This window comes from Argopecten irradians, chromosome 2 (assembly GCF_041381155.1).
Source record: "Argopecten irradians isolate NY chromosome 2, Ai_NY, whole genome shotgun sequence".
In the NCBI taxonomy this organism is placed as follows: Eukaryota; Metazoa; Mollusca; class Bivalvia; order Pectinida; family Pectinidae; genus Argopecten; species Argopecten irradians.
In genome coordinates, this window is record NC_091135.1 from 28252749 (window position 1) to 28267601 (window position 14853).

Genomic DNA, 14853 nt, shown 5'->3' on the forward strand with positions numbered 1-14853 from the left:
TTTTATCATTTGCTATAAAATGCAATTTGTATTTAATTAAAACTCATTATATACTATGTACAAACGATATTTGAGAAATATGCCTCCAAAACATATTGCAAAATAGAAATTACAGTAACAACTTTAATCGTCAAAATTTAGTCCTGAAAGCATAATCTAGATACATGTTATGATACATAAGTTTTGTTTTCATTTTTTATTTTCATAGCTGTCAATTACTTCCGCAAGGATTCTATAGTCGAGTAAGACAAGACTAAGATGCTGCTTTTCAGACGAAGGCGTCAGCATTTGCATTAAAGTCCACTTTTGACAAGGTTGCTACCATTCGGTTAGAACTTGGTAACCGGTTATGGTTTTTATTTTTGGTTAAACGTTAATTTTTTTTCTTCAATTTTCGTTAAGCATCCAGTTGCACTGAAATTTGGATTGGTAAAGTTTCTCTTTGCATCAAACAGAACATATGAATAAAGACCGACCAGTATTTAAACCGGACTTGCGTTAAAGTCCGCAAAGTTATTCACATTCATTTTAATTGGAACTCATTGGAATCATTTTCGAGTTATGTTGCTTTGTGACCAATCTTAATAAAAAAAATAAGGAACTCCTCTCTCGAATTTAAATTGGTCGACTCTGCCATTTGCTACAGTTATTTAGACATGGGAATGCCAGTTTGTGATAAAACGTATACACAAGACGGTATGATACTAAATCAGATTGAAACATGTAGTCTTTTTCTGTTCCATTCAGTGTTTTCATACACAGTCACTTTTCACAAATAAAAAATGCTGCCCATGAACAGTTACTGTCGTGGAGATTTCCAAAGAAGAATGAGAGACAAGTAAAGGTGTCATCGATGACTATCGGGATGGTAGGGTTCAGTGTTTCTCCTGTCGTCAAAGTCCACGTACTGTCTATCAAGGTGGCACCAACCCACCACAGACCTGAAATTGGATTGAAACATTTTATTGCGATATTTATATACAATGGGATTGGGCACGAATTTCCCAACTTATAGGAAGCCCTCTCCCTACAGAATTATAATTGATACTATAACAAGGAACTCAAAATGGCATTGATATACATATTTACTTGTACATATTTTCCGAGATAGAGAGATGAAGTGCATTTATTTAATTCTACATATGTTTTATAGAAACATGTAATCACTTCGGATGCTGACGACCGAAGTTGCACTGATCCTTGTTCTTCTCTCGCTGCTTTTAGTTTATCACATCCCGAGTCTTGGTTTTCTCTCCAGTTCATCCGTTGCCTTCTTAAAATACATTTCTGTTTTGTAATCAAAATATTTTAACTCGCTAGTACCAGTGAGACATTATCAACATGTTGCTTATCTTTTTAATGTTTTAATATTTTATCTAACACATTTTGTGAAAGATCCCGATAAAATACATTAGGATATGTCCATTTCGAAAGTGAAATTAGTTTATGCTCTGACCGATTCCAATAATCTTCAATGAAATATTCCACTCAGGAGTAAAATGATCTGACATGTGTCCTTACCTATTGTCTTAAAAGTAATGAGTAAATTATTTAAGTTACACAGGTATTCAGATAGATCAAGTACGAGATCAAATTGAGGTCAAGTTGGAACTAAAGAGACACATATACTACTAGTAATGCTTTTATAATAATGTATTACCTATTTATGTATTACTCTAATTACTAGGCAACAAACAAAAAATGTGAAATATTGGTTTATTGCAAATGTAAATAGTGCATTCAAATAGAATATGTTATTATTCACGTAGGCGTTTCAAGGAGAAATCCTTACACTGCATGATTTATGCCAGAATTGTTAGCTAGGAATTTATAGAATTTAGAATTTAAAAAGTAAACTCTGGTACTACATTTGGTATGGCATTGTATCGATTTTGTATTTCCCCCCATAATATTGTTGGTATTTGCTTACAATGCAATTCTGATGTGTATTTAATTATGATGTGGCAAATAAAGAAAATACTTTTTAAAATATCTGATGTGTTTCACCGATCAATGTTAAAGCCCATCTTCATTGTTCCACCTCCCCTGTTAAATGACAGCGCTATGTTAACAACTTAACGGAAATCCTGTATCGGTTCAGATGGGTGTTTCATTAACGAAAAAGTACATTGCTTGGCTATAAACGAAATATTGGTAATGGTTAGATTCCCGAATGAAACAAACTTTTCTGTGTATAAAATACAGTTGTAATAGTACATTATCCATGAGTTACCTTTTGTAGTTCATTCTTTACTTGTAGCTGTCCAATTAGTTCGAACGTATCGGTCAGCTATAGGTTGACAATATACTATCAAATGTAACATATTGGGCAACACCAAGTGATTGGGATTTTAGTAAACAAGTGATTCAAATAAACAATATTAAAATAATGAATACAGAAATTCAAAATCCATGTTTTTCTTAGATATATTACTACAAGTGTATATTAACATGTAAATGCCATTGACTGTATTCTCCGCATATAAGTAAAATCCAAAATGATGACAGATTCGAGATATATATTCATGGTAGCACTTTACTACAATAGATACATTCCAGCACGAAATATCCATAGAAGCTATATTATTTTGCGACAAGGGACTGCGAATTGTCCAATATTAACACAAATTAAAAGGGTCTGTGTTTAAATTCAAGTAGGATATAAGCCTCAAACTGCCTAAGATGTGAAATATATAATTGGACCGTCTTCGGCGCTGACGTGCTACAAACGGTCCAATGTTTCACATAAAAGACAGTTTGAGGCTTGTATCCCTTACGTATTGTGTAATAAAATGGACATAATTTTAATGTATGTATAGAACTTGGATTGTTAAGATTTTTTTTCAGCTTAACTAAGATTTCCCCATCACAAACAGATGTCATAATCGTACAAAAAGCGGTACACGTGTATACAGATATGTATTGGAAGAGGAGCGACCATTATCCATAAAACATTCCATATTTTCTATATATATTTTTTAAAATCTTCACTTGGAAAGCGTTCGTTCGTGAGAAACTCATGCTTCGCCCTTCTTTGCCTAAAATGACTCAGTACACATACTCATTTATCCCGCCTCAGATAAGAATCTTGTATTCCTATTGGTTAAAATGACGTCACGTGATATCCAATATATAGTCGTATTAGGTTAGTAGATATCGTATTAGGTTTGGACGATAGAGTTATCGTTCTTTGCCCCTAACGTCATTAGCAACAAGATGGCGGTCATGTAACGCTTCGCGACGACGGCAATTAAATGATATGGAGACAAAATGAATGATAGTACTGATGACCACTTTCAAAGCAAACCGAAATCGGCAACACTTATTTAGGATTATTTAACTGAAATGGACCATGACAACGCATTCGAGTTTTCAATAAGGTGAAAATTGTTTAAGTTTGAGTCGTTTTGGTTTCCATACATAATGCATTTTGCAGTTACTTTATTGAAAGGATCTTCGACGGGATAAATTCGTTACACAGTTTGTTAGTGACCTAATACAGAAAAATATTGGGTCTAAAATAAAATTGTATCGGGATGTATTGTATTGAGGTTTCTATACGTGCTATTAAAGCCATTTCCAGCATATACCGTAATTATCATTTTTGACCGCACAAATGATTTAAATAGTTTACAATGTCGTAGATTTTTTTTCCAATATTTTTTTTTCTTTTATGTTTCATACGGAATATGGCACAATACATAATAAATATTCTTCCACACAAACATAGAATATGAAATACATGTATGTTATGAATAATGGTCGCTCTCCTTCCAATATATATCCGTATATTGTAAGTATCCCAAGTAGCAAAAAACTTTAAAGCAATAAAGTAACTTTTGACTTACATTCGAACCGAAGACAATGATAAAATAATATTTATATCTTTGAATCTCAGGATTTTCTAGACCTATAATTTGGTTAAAGTGCATAACTTTTGTGGTAATTACAACAGATTTTGTCACACTGTTTTACGGACCCTAAAAGAAACTAATTTTGATATTTATTACCTGTATATATCGATACCTGCGACAATATCGTCTCCGGAGTGAGATCCCTAGATAACTCTTCACATATCGAGTTGACATTGTCCCAGCGGATAGCCAGACATGACGAGTGTCGGTCACAGAGGACCGCACAGTCTAACTTTGACATGGCCCCGTTCACTACTAAGGTGTCTGAGAAATTCATGTTGACTGACGTTTTGGTGAGCGTATTGTACTGAAAATCCGCGACTGACACTGAAACAAAATTAAAGTTCACACGGACCTGAATATTAATCTGACTTTTATTATTTTATAAGCAAGAAACGATTCTGAAAACATGCACGCTTCTTATTCCGGTGAAGAAGGAATAACTGTTAAACATAATAACAAATATCGATGATTCCACACGTAAAACTGCATTTTAGATATTTATTTTTGCATTAATACTGAACCTAAATATGTTTTGTAAAATTTGATATCACAGAAGACTATAAACCCAATTTGTATTATTATAAGCACTTCATTTGCTGAACTTTAATGAGTTTTAAAGAAAATATTTTTTTTTACGGAAATCGTGTTAGGTTACGCTGCATTGATGGTATTAATGATTTATACGTGAGACGTCCTTGATGGTATGTATCGTTTTTCAAGCCCAAAATGACATTATTGGCCCACCACAATATGACATTAAATCAAAATCGGTTGTGGGCCACCATTCACCTCCTCCTTTCAATTGAGCGTTTGTTTTGTTAAGTTGAATACTGTTTAAACTGCTTTATACGCACGAACTATTTACTTTCTCCTACCTACACGGTGAGCTATCTAAATTGTTATCGACGCATATATAATGATTTATTTATATTCCAAATATGATGTAGGTACCTTCAGGGCAATGACAGGTAGATGCAAAATTGAAGTCGTTAATGTACATATCATAGACATACAACTAGATTTATTAAAGTTACCTTTCATTGTATCAATCAAACTTACCCGTAACTAAACGATAATACCTTACCTGTAACCTGTAAGAGAAACATATAATAACTCGCACCTGTAACTGACAACATGATGCAACTTGCGGTCGAAAAAAAGATATACAGACTTACTGATTTCTGGAGCGATTAATACTTTAGTGGTAAATAGGGAAAACGAGTGACTTAATATGTAACAAATGGAAACGATAAACAATACTCTTAATGCAGGCGAACCTTAAATTCTTACTTTAAGATCAGGAAAAGTAAGATTAAACTTAACGTATATCTGAGGCAAGAGATTCCAACTTTCATGTAACAAAATCAAGAAATAAAGTGTAGCTTAGACAAACAATAAAATGCAACTAATTCAATTAATGAAATGTTAACTTAGGCACGCTATAATATGTAACTTAGGCACGCTATAATATGTAACTTAGGTACACAATAAAATGTAACTTAGGTACACAATAAAATGTAACTTAGGTACACAATAAAATGTAACTTAGGTACACAATAAAATGTAACTTAGGTACACAATAAAATGTAACTTAGGTACACAATAAAATGTAACTTAGGTACACAATAAAATGTAACTTAGGTACACAATAAAATGTAACTTAGGTACACAATAAAATGTAACTTAGGTACACAATAAAATGTAACTTAGGTACACAATAAAATGTAACTTAGGTACACAATAAAATGTAACTTAGGTACACAATAAAATGTAACTTAGGTACACAATAAAATGTAACTTAGGTACACAATAAAATGTAACTTAGGTACACAATAAAATGTAATTTAGGTACACAATAAAATGTAACTTAGGTACACAATAAAATGTAACTTAGGTACACAATAAAATGTAACTTAGTACACAATAAATAACTTAGGTACACAATAAAATGTAACTTAGGTACACAATAAAATGTAACTTAGGTACACAATAAAATGCAAATAATGAAAGGTAAATAAGGTAAACGATACCTTTAACGATAACTAAGTCGAAGCATATAATGTAAATGAGTCCGACAATAAAATGTAACTATAGCAAAGCATCAAATGTAACTAAGGCAAACAATAAATGTAACTAATTCAAATAATAAAATGTAACTAGAATAAATAATGAAATGTAAGTTAGTTAAAGCATTAGATGTAAATGTGGCAAACAATAAATTGTTACCAAAACAAACCATAAAATGTAACTAAAACAAACAGTGAAATGGAACTAAAAAACGAATAAAATGAGGTAAATAATATTATTTAAATGAGGCAAACAATAAAATGTTATTATGACAAACAATAAAATGTTACTATGACAAACAATAAAATGTTACTATGGCAAACAATAAAATGTTATTATGACAAACAATAAAATGTTACTATGGCAAACAATAAAATGTTACTATGACAAACAATAAAATGCTACTATGACAAACAATAAAATGTTACTATGACAAACAATAAAATGTTACTATGATAAACAAGAAAATGTTACTATGACAAACAAGAAAATGTTACTATGACAAACAATAAGATGTTACTATGACAAACAATAAGATGTTACTATGACAAACAATAAAATGTTACTATGACAAACAATAAAATGTTACTATGACAAACAATAATATGTTACTATGACAAACAATAAAATGTTACTCTGACAAACAATAATATGTTACTATGACAAACAATAAAATGTTACTATGACAAACAATAATATGTTACTATGACAAAAATTAAATGTTACTATGACAAACAATAAAATGTTACTATGACAAACAATAAAATGTTACTATGACAAACAATAAAAGTAATCAATGCAAACAATGCACTTTAATAAGAAAAACGATCAAACGAAATAGGGTTAACGTGGAAATCTAACGTGTACGATTTTAAAACAAATGATAAAAGTAAAAACAAACGGGGAAAAAACTCACTTTTAAAGGCCCAATACCTTTCCAGGGCAAAACATAAAGGTTTCATTAAAAACATTAATAACACCAGAAAGTATATACCGTTGGCCTAAGATGAGGTTACAACACCAAACATATCCAAGATTTTCTGCGTAATATATAACAGTGGAGAGTCATTTCGCTGTTTTGCCATCTGGCTCAGTGATAGTCAACTACCGCGCGGTATTTAGGAAGACGACGGGAAACATAAAACGACCCGCGTTATGAAAATAAACATTTTATTTATTTTAACCAAATTGTCGAGAAGGTGATGATACGTGTATAATTAACGGTAAGTTAATAACTTTTGCAACCCTAAACAATTATTGATCTCGTTTTTACATTCCTATTTTAAAAATTAAAAGTTGTTTCGGAAAGGTAGTGGATCTTTAATTTGTGATGAAGACATATATTAAAATAATCCAAAATATACATGCATAATATTACAACATTCAATCAACAATTCAACATTCCAACAACTAATGCCGATGGATAGAAAAAAACATTTATTGGACAAACAATGAAAACATGTGTTACGGAGACAAATGATAAGGTAATGTTTAACAGAGGGAAATTATTGAAGCATACTTATGATTTAGGTAAATGGTTAAAACTTACCTTTTTGTTTGCAAACGTATATATAACCTTTAATACAATTTTCTAAGGAAAAAAAAACAACTTACATTTTACAGCGCTAACCAGAATGATGTACAGAGCTGTAAACATTTTGTACTTGAGAGACAGACTTGACACCATATACATCTCCACACTGCGTACGACCAGTAATTATTGGTGTGTATACAATGCCTAGCTACAGCAGATCAAACCAATATAGTGCACTCTGGTGTAGCGTGACAGGTACGACCATGAAAACTCTTTTAACTATTAATAGTCGAAATCTGCATTACACGATCCAAGCAACAATAAAATGACATATGCAAGTGATCGACCATAAATATTGATAGGAAGTAAAAAAAGAACGCTGTTTTAATGCAATTTCCCACGTACATGTATTTGTCCCTAATTTTTACTTTCCACAAAAATGTTTCATTTTTTCTTATTTTTCCTGGATTCCTTAGTTTTGCTATTCACTGTATCAAGCAACCGAAAGTATATAAATGATTGAAAATATAAGTATGTTTTTCTTCCTTCAAATTATTTTGCATCAATAATATATACAAAATAATACACCAGGAAAGCACTAATATTTGCAGCTATTGAACATTGAACGCAAGTACGAGGGTAGGGATCTTTAAAAAGAACTGTTGAAAGGACGTTATACCAGGTTGAGCGTTCTTACAAAACATCAGCTTTTGATTGGTCATCATGCAAGAGAGCGCTGTTAAAAGTCCTAAGCGTTTTAGTTTGTTATCGTATAAGAGAACGTTTTTAAAAGGTTTCAGCATTTTATTTGTCATCCTGCAAGAGAGAACGTTCTTAAAAGGCCTCAGCATTTTATTTCTCATCCTGCAAGAGAGAACGTTCTTAAAAGGCCTCAGCATTTTATTTGTCATCCTGCAAGAGAGAACGTTCTTAAAAGACCTCAGCATTTTATTTGTCATCCTGCAAGAGAGAACGTTCTTAAAAGGCCTCAGCATTTTATTTCTCAACCTTTAAAAGAGAACGTTCTACAAAAGCATCATCATATTGATAGGTCATCAAGGAAGCGAATGTGTCCGTAAAAGGCACCAGCTTTTGTTTGGTCAACATGCAAGAGAAAGTGTCTGTAAAAGGCACCAGCTTTTGATCGATCATCTTGCAAAAGAGAGAGCGTTGTTATAAAGCCTCAGCCTTTATTTGTCATCGTGTAAGAGAGAGCGTTCTTAAAAGGCCCCAGCGTTTTATTTGTCATCGTGTAAGAAAGAGCGTTCTCAACAGACCTCATCGTTTTATTTGTCATCGTGCAAGACAGAACGTTCTTAAAAGGCCCAAGTCTTTTATTTGTCATCGTGTAAGAGAAAGTGTTCTTAAAAGGTCTCAGAGTTTAATTCGCCAACATACAAGCGAGAGCGTTCGTAAAAGAACTCAGCTTTTGATTGGCCACAATACAAGCGATAGCGTTCGTAAAATGCCTCAGCTTTTGATTGGTCATCTTAAAGAGAGGGCGTTCTTAAGAAGCCTTGGCTTTTGATATGTTATCTTGCAAGATATATGATCTTGAAATAGAGAGCATTTTTAATGTTGACAGAACGCTATTCTGGAAGAGCCTCTATTAAACATATTGACATGCACTGAGACAAGTGCTTCATCAATGAAACATTCGATTATATTGATAGATTCATCCTTAAAACTTTACATGTTTTACACACGTTCCCCATACTAGTTGCTGATCGTTTCCCATTTGTTTACTTAATGTATCAAGTAAACAGTTCATATAGGGATTGGATTTCGTTTTTATGTTAACCATGCTTGTATGGAGCAATACCTCTAAGAATATATTCAATATGGGGCACTAACCATATTGACAAACATGGTTAACATAAAAACGAAATCCAATCCCTATATTTAAGGATTAAATTGAATAGATTTTTTATGTTATAGAGATATAACACAAAAATCTGAGTGTACTCTAAATAAACCGCAAAGCGGTTTATGAGGAGAGTACACTCAGATTTTTGTGTTATATCTCCATAACATAAAAATCTATTCAAATTAATCCTTATAATTCAATTTACTAAAGATAATCTCTTCAACATTTAAAATTCATTTTGGGACTCTTTTGTCTATGAAATTATTACGCCGTCATCTCAGCCAATCAGAAGCGACGTTACAAACGGCGACGCCATTTTTTCCTTTATGGGCTGATAAAGTAAATTTTTAAGCCAATGGAAATGCTCGTAACAAGCAAAATTGAATTATTTACACTCACACGACTTTTTATTTATATTTTATACAATACAATCGTCATTTGAAAGTGACGTAATTATTCAATAAAAGTTGGTCAAAAGTGGGTGGAGTTTACTCAATTGAACAGCGAATGATGACTCTTCACGTAAGATAGAATTATTCATCCGCGACGACAAAAATATTTTAGTGTAAAATAAACATGACAAACAAAGTAAATTTCAGAGATAATTATATGAATCAGATCAAAACTTTAAATATATATTCAATTTTGCTAAAAGTTGATATATAGCGTAATAACATAAAGTATTTTAACTCGGCCACATGTGTGAACTCGGTGACCGTTATTGTGCAACGAGGCGAAGCTGACGCACGCTTACACAAGTTGTCAAAACACTGGTGTTCAAGTAGCTCTACCTGTTTGAGATTGTCGTCTGACTTGACGATATTAAATCCTTAGGAGCCATGTGATTATATAATCTACGCTTAGATCCATCGCCATCGATAGATGGAACAACTTCACTTGTGTTCGATGGATACAATGTATTTGTGGTAACGCGTAACTGTCAACACGTGGATTTCTAGCGGTGCATGTTTTATAATAAGCATGATTAGATTCTCAAAGAACAAGACAAGAGAATATGTTTATAATTGACCTAGCTCTGTCAGAGGGTCTCACGCCCTTCAATCCCACAGACTCGATCGTAGGACACAGACACAGAGGTAATGTTTACATTTGACATCCATCATTGAAAGCACTGCACGTTGCCCCTGTCGCGATGTTTTTCCCCGTTTCTTTATACAATTGTTAATTTAAAAAAATGTTTGTATCATATAGGGATTGGATTTCGTTTTTATGTTAACCATGCTTGTATGGAGCAATTCCTCTAAGAATATATTCTATGGGGCGCGTTAGCGCCCCATATTGAATATATTCTTAGAGGAATTGCTCCATACAAGCATGGTTAACATAAAAACGAAATCCAATCCCTATATTTACACTCACACTACTTTTTATTTATATTTTATGCAATAAAATCGTCATTTGAAAGTGACGTAATTATTCAATAAAAGTCGGTCAAAAGTGGGAGGAGCTTACTCATTTGAACAGCGAATGGTGACGCTTCACGTAAGGTAGAATTATTCATCCGCGACGACAAAAAAGTTCAATATTTTAATGTAAAATAAACATGATAAACAAAGTAAATTTCAGAGATAATTTTATTTAATCAGATCAGAACTTTAAATATATATTCAATTTTGCTAAAAGTTAATATATAGCGTAATAACCTAAAGAATTTGTACACGGCCACATGTGTGAACTCGGTGACCGTTATTGTGCAGCGAGGCGAAGCTGACGCACGCTTACACACTTTAGTTTGCCGAAGTTGGCAAAACACCGATTTTCAAGTAGCTCAATGTGTTTGAGATGTCGTCTGACTTGACTGTATTACATCCTTGGGAGCCATGTGATTATATAATCTACGCTTAGATCCATATCGCCATCGATAGATGAAACAAATTCACTTGTGTTCGATGGATACAATGTATTTGTGGTGACGCGGAACTCTCAACTGTCAACACGTGGATTATTAGCGGTGCATGTTTTATAATACACGTGATTAAATACTCAAAGAACAAAGACAAGAGGATATGTTTATAACTGACCTCTATCAGAGGGTCTCACACCCGTCCACCCCAAAGGCTCGATCGTAGGACGAACATAGGCACAGAGGTAATGTTTACATTTGACACCCATCATTTTTAACAAAAATGAAAGCACGTCGCCCCGGTCGGGATATTTTTCCGTTTCTTTATACAATTGTTAATTTAAAAATTGTTTGAATCATATTTAAATATAAAACATGTATATATTGTTTACATTTTTCCAAAATTCTATGAAAAACAACAATATACACGTAATGTTGCGTCAAAATGTAAACAAAGCCACGTGTTTCTTTTTTTAAAAAGTAGTCCTTTTACGTTGCACAGAACATTTCCTTACGCAAGTTCAAAGTTCAATGTTACCATGCAGTTATGGTAAACAAAATCGGCGTTCATCCTGACAGTTACTGTCATACACAAACGTTACTCTGGTTAGATCCAAAGTATGCACACGAAACACAGCCTTGGTTGGGTTTTCCAGTCCGTGTGATCACGGTGTTGGTCTCTGTCTAGATACCTTTGTGTCACTCGTAGGGAATACTTCGTTAGTCAGCTGAGGTGATACAAGCCTAGCAAGTGTAAATATAAGAATATATATAGAATGAATATCAAAGCGGTTTACAACCATAACAATACACCCAGAAATGACAACACGGTGAAGATGTGTCGTTACAAACCTCAATATCAGTGCACTATATCAGACACTTCGCTATATGTAATGAGTCGACCATTCCAGATAATATGAACTATGTTATTATTGTGAATAGAACAATATAAAACGTTACACAATAAAACGTATGTATTGACAGTATTCTGTGATTAAAAACTGAAATCAATACCCGACGACAATACTTTGTAACATACGCATCATGTGTATTGATCGTGCCAAACTAAACCTTTTGTTGGTTTCACAGGTAATAACAGACACCTGAACAGTTTTTAGTACAGACAAACATACAACAGTATGTGTTTTAATCTTTTAGGTCAAGATCGATTGTTTTGACAATTAAATCGACGAGAGTGATGTTATGTTAAATAGAAATAATTTCATATGACCTATGGCAACAGTAAAAATACACCAGCTTAATGTCAGCCTTTCAGAGAGATATACCAACAGTCCTATATGTAACTCCAATCACAATTAATCGTACTAAAACTCCTAATCAATAAGAAAAAAGCCTTAAAAGGATCAATTCTGAACATCTCATTAATGTTCCCATATTGGTCTGACATATCGGATAAAACGTTAGTTGAAACTATCATGTATATTCCATAAACAGCTTTGATAAAATAGGCCACATCGGTAATGGGTGAAATTAAATTGGTCCAAGAAATTGGGGAAATCTGTGATAAAACATTCACGAAGATTTTCAGTTCTGTGTTATAGATGACAACTTCCGGAAATCTGCGATTACCCTTTAGACGTTACACTGTCCGCTGGATAGAATGATAGACGAATCTCTTCAGCAGGTGGTATAACCTATACTGGAACATTATAAAGATAAATCGGGAATCAGTGGAAGGAAGACTCGGAAGATAACTCAACATTCAATTTCGTATACATCTTAACAATTTAATACGATGTATATTTTCAAATAAAAATGTATATCCTTCCTCCTACCCACCCATATCAGCTAGGACAGTTTTCAGTGGAAGTGTTAATGGATGTTTTATTGATTCTAAAAACGTTTGATGAAATCGCGTACTATTTTTCTCTATTGACTTAATAATTGAGCAGCATTTCCAACGAAAACAATCTAATATTAATGAACTATAAGTGTACTTCCATTTTCATCCAAAACAAGGAAGCTAAGTCATGGTATGAAATGAATAAAATATGTAGCAATACCGAAAAAAACATTGCTTGTGTCCAAAATGAACACTTTTAGCCAGTCATGTTGTCTTACTTTTAAACTGTTTTATAAATAATGTTACAAAGTCGGAGCGCCTTCAAAAGAGAGCTGCCAAAATTATTTTAAAATTGCTAAAGTGTTTCAAATTCGTAATTGACTGGCTTATAGTAATAGGATTTTACACAGCTAATCTTTTTTTTTTCTGCAAAAAATTCTTAACAATCTAGCTTCACCAAATTTGAAATGTTTTATTGTTTGTTTGATTAATTAACATCCTATTAACATTCAGAGTCATGTAAGGACGGTCTCTCATATATGCGGTGTGTTGCATGTATGTAGTGTGTCCGTTGCGTGTTTTGGGAGACTGCGGTATATTCGTGTTGTGTCTTATTGTATAGTGAACCGCTTGCCTTTTTATAGTGCTACATGTATATCACTGAAGCATGCCACCGAAAACACCTAGCAACACCTCCCGCCAGGTCACATTATACTGACAACGGGCGAACCAGTCGTCCCACTCCCGGTATACCGAGCGCTAAACAGGAGCAGAAATTTCCACTTTATGAACTTTGGTGTGTCCCGCCTAGGAGACAGAACCCAGAGCCCCAGAGTCACAGGAACGAACGCTGAACAAAAGTGAGGCGGTGTCAAGGGTGATGTTAGGAAATACAAAGTTAGTCAAGGCCAAAAGTAAGGCGGTGTCAAGGGAGATGTAAGGACAAAGAACAAAGTTGGTAAGGAAGAAGAGAAAAGATAACGCTCATCTGTTTTTCTGCACAAAATTCGTATCAATTTAACTCCACAAAATTTGAAATGTTGGCGATGTCAAGGGAGACGTTAGGAAGAATAAAGTCAGTAAGGAAGAAGAGAAAAGATAGTATCCTCAATCTAGTCACTTTTTACGGTCATGCAATAGGGGCATGTGTGTGTGGGTATTGGGTTAGGCCTAATCATTATGTATAAGGTTTACTGATGCTTTGATTGGGTCTATCGGACCAATGTATGTCGTTTTACTGACCCATGTCTATTGTTCGAATCGAGCAAATTTGCGGTACCGACGAAGAATAAAGTGTACCATGCCCTCTTGTGACGTTATAAACAAATGATGAAGCCGTAACGACGATAAAAAAAAACTATATAAAAGTCAACAAATATTTATATCATATTTTTAATTAGTTGTTTAAACCGCTAGAACGATGCCGGTCGTATCACGTTACGGTGACCCTCTATTTTGAATCGAAGCGGGAGATAGTCTAAACATTATTTTCTGCAGCTTAGACGGACGATTTTTACAATTATTTCTAAATCTATGTGTCTTAATGTTTTATATTTCATCTGGATTAAATTAAGCTTGTTTCTAAATAAATGTACGTCTCTCGTTGTACACTTGCACAAGCCCACATCTAGACTCAGAAAACCTTTTAATAAAAATAATAAAAATTGAATACGATTGAATTGAAATATAAGGATTGGACATTGCTTTTGATTCCATGGGGTGTTGAATGGAGTTGCATTGAAACAAATTGAAATTGAACTTCAATGTTTAATGTGCGTTCCAGAAAACATCCCGGTAGCA